We start from the raw sequence: 3221 nt of genomic DNA, 5'->3' as shown, positions 1-3221 counted from the left end.
TTCAGTGATCCCTTCGACACCTCGTGATCACACAGGCTGATATGTTGTTCCATGTGGGCTTTGTTGCTTCTGAGCTAGATGGCCGCTTGTTTACCTTCAACCTTTTAAGACTCCAGACGCTATATCTTTTGATAGCCGGGCACCATTACCAGGGTCTTAAATAGGCACAATCCAATCAAAAGCAAGGGCTTTAGAATGTATGGATTCATGCAGCCTGCTTCTACCAAGCGAAAGAGAGACAGTGTTTTTTCCTGAGATGCCCATGAGCTGAGGAAGTAGTAGCGATGACTTTAATCAGTCTTTTTAACAGCTCATCTTAGGCTGCCAAGTAAAGAGAAAAGGGGGTGAAATGATGGGCTGAGGTCACCTTTGATGTAGGAGCAGAGTTGAATTGCCCCTTGAAGTTCTTGGTGTTTTTTCTTTCTGTTAATTGTTTCACTCTGAGAGAAAAACTTCAAGGTTTGTTGTGAATCACCTGAAACTATGGTTAATTTACTTTCTTCCACTATCCTTAGTCAGGTTCTTACGGAAAGGTAAGTTAGTGATGACCAATTCCTAACAGACTTTTATATCTCTGATACCGAGTCCTTCTGTTCTGATGAACTCCTATGCTTTTTTCTCACGGACTTCTCTCAGAACGACTTAACTGCACTTTCAAGTTGCTTTTATACTCTTTCACATTCTGGCTCAACCGGACACTTTATAATAAGACACCTACTTATTTTCTGTACAACTCTTTCTGAATATCTGGCTTACTCTGACATGCAACTTAATTGTGTCCATCTAAGTTCTTTTTCCTTGCTAGTTTTTACATTATAAGCCAAGTGATCACTGAATGAACATTCTATCACCTTTAAATGTCAGGAAAGGGTAAGATGCTTCTGGAGGTAATGCCTTATCTTTTTTGGCTTGTAAGCACCAAGTTCTGAGGCTACAGCTTCCACTTGTGAAGAGATTGTAGCGCAGATGCCTCCTCCAGCCCTGCCTCCTCTAGCCACAGGGGTCAAACCCATTCAGCTTCTCTGCTCAGGTTTCTGCCATTTGACGAAGTCTTTAAGCTTTTGGTAGGCTCACACTAGAACATGCCTTTTGTTTTAGTATGGACATTGTCCCGCATGAATTGGTTTTACTTGGGACAGATGCACTCACAGTTGAATTCTGTGGACTTTGACTCCTGTGGGGGTAAATAACACTTGTTTAGCACCCTCCTGTATTGGTCTGAACTGCTTCAGTGATCTTGGGGTTACTTTCTGAACAGTCTAGTTAGACTTGTTGCACTTTCCCAGGTTTAGAAAATAACGTTTTAGAAAATAATTTCAGTCAGGTTTCATAATGCCTGTATGGACAATGGGTCTGTTATACATTAACTCCAATGGTGATATTTTTGAGAGAATGAGAGCAGGCTTTATTTCTTATAAGAGCTGTGGGAACTGGTGTGAAAGTCATCTAACTCTTAAAACATTTTCTTCCTAAAAGCAAAGCAGGGGACTTAGGAATAATTAAAAATTTATTTGAGAATAAAAGGCCCTCCTAGATGGAGGGCACAGGTGAGGTAAGAAACTTCTTAGTTGGCAGCATGTTAATGGCGACAACATGGAGGTAGGATGACATCAGAAGGTCACCAAAAGATTTTAGTACTGATTGTGCAGCCCCCGTGTCCAGAAAAAAACAGATGGACCCACATACAGCTCCTCCAGTTTGGTGTCACTAGTGTTGCCAGTAGTCGACAGGATCTGCTAACACCAGGAGTCACTTGGGGCACTCACAGGTCAGTGTCCTGGAGTCCCGTACTGGAAAGAAGTGGAGGGAGGCTTCCTTCCCACCCCTGTATTTCATGGGGGGCTCTATGACATGCTTCATTTTGCCAGGCTTCCTTCCCACAGCTGTAATAAACCACTTGGGGTTGGGGCCATGTGGGATGGGTCGAGCCATCCCACTGCAGAGAGGGCTGACAAATCCTGGTGGTTGTACACTAAAGTTGCTGCTCTTAGCTCATTTGAGTCAATCTGAGGTCCCATAGTTCCCTACAAATGTCTGCAGTAGACGGATTAATAAAATGCATATTTAGAAAAACTTTCTCATCAGGTGTTTATGGATCTGTTGGTCAATCTCTAAATTGCCTCTATGAGGCAGTTTCAGAAAACTGCCAGGCTTCTCACCCGTGCCCTGGACCACTTCAGCTGATTCTGAAAGTGCAACAGGTCTCATCTGAATGTTTTTCATTCCTTTTATGAGGCAGGCTTATATGTGCCCGAGTAGCCCTCCCCTTAGCTGGAATTCATTTGAATTTTTATTTTTGCCAACTAGACTGCACACAGAGAAGGAGCTGGGCGTGTGCAGCTTGCTTCTCCAAGGCCATCCCATGGTTGCGGCTTTGAAGCAGCCCTGTGACAGACAGGTGTCCTTAGTGCTGAGCTCTGGCACTATACCTTGAAGCGGAGGGGAGTCTGGGAGAAGATGTTTCTCAAAGGATTTGACAGAGACTTGTACAATAAGTTTTACTTATACCAGAAGGCTTGTACGTAAGGTACCTTGTTCCATTTGTCTTCCTTCAACAAAACAAATCTAACTGAAAGATGGTTTTATAACTCAGAGAACAGTTGGCCGGCCAGCCAACTTTCCCTTCCATAATTGATGGCTTATCATGTTAACTGCTTTGTAATTGATAGCTGTAAGACCATACCCCAAGTTACAGAAAAGCAGTCAGTCTTCAGCAGTTTCCAAATCCAACTAAAGGCTATTTCTCAAAATCCTAGTAAACGTAACATCAATCCTCCCAGAGTGAGCTTTTTTTAAGACTGCAGTAATAGGAAATAACTTTAGGTCCAATTGCCAGGGTACTGGCCTCCAACAGTGAAACAGGCCCTTAGCAGTAACTTTGCAATTATGGAAAATAATAATAAAAATGATTTGGGTCACAGTGGCTTCTTGTTCCTTTGTCAGGACCAAGAGAGAGAATGTTTTCCAATGGGTAGATAAAATCTTGAGGCTTATAAATCTTTCAAAAGGCATATATGTAATAGAGTGAACAAATTAACACAGTGAATGGGTAATATCATAAACAGGTAACATAATAAAGAAGCAATGAAGTGAGTCCTAATTTTGACCTTGTGGTAGTTGACCTTGGAACCCCTGTGACCTCCCCAGGGGAGCAATTTATGATCAGTATTGGAAAGATGTCAGAAGAGGGTTTGCTATATTTTATAGTGGGTTGGGTTATA

Source organism: Echinops telfairi, unplaced genomic scaffold (genome assembly GCF_000313985.2).
Source record: "Echinops telfairi isolate 266 unplaced genomic scaffold, ASM31398v2 ScPeMD7_4;HRSCAF=17, whole genome shotgun sequence".
Lineage (NCBI taxonomy): Eukaryota > Metazoa > Chordata > Mammalia > Afrosoricida > Tenrecidae > Echinops > Echinops telfairi.
The sequence above is the reverse complement of the archived record's forward strand: the minus strand, read 5'-3'. Positions refer to the sequence as shown.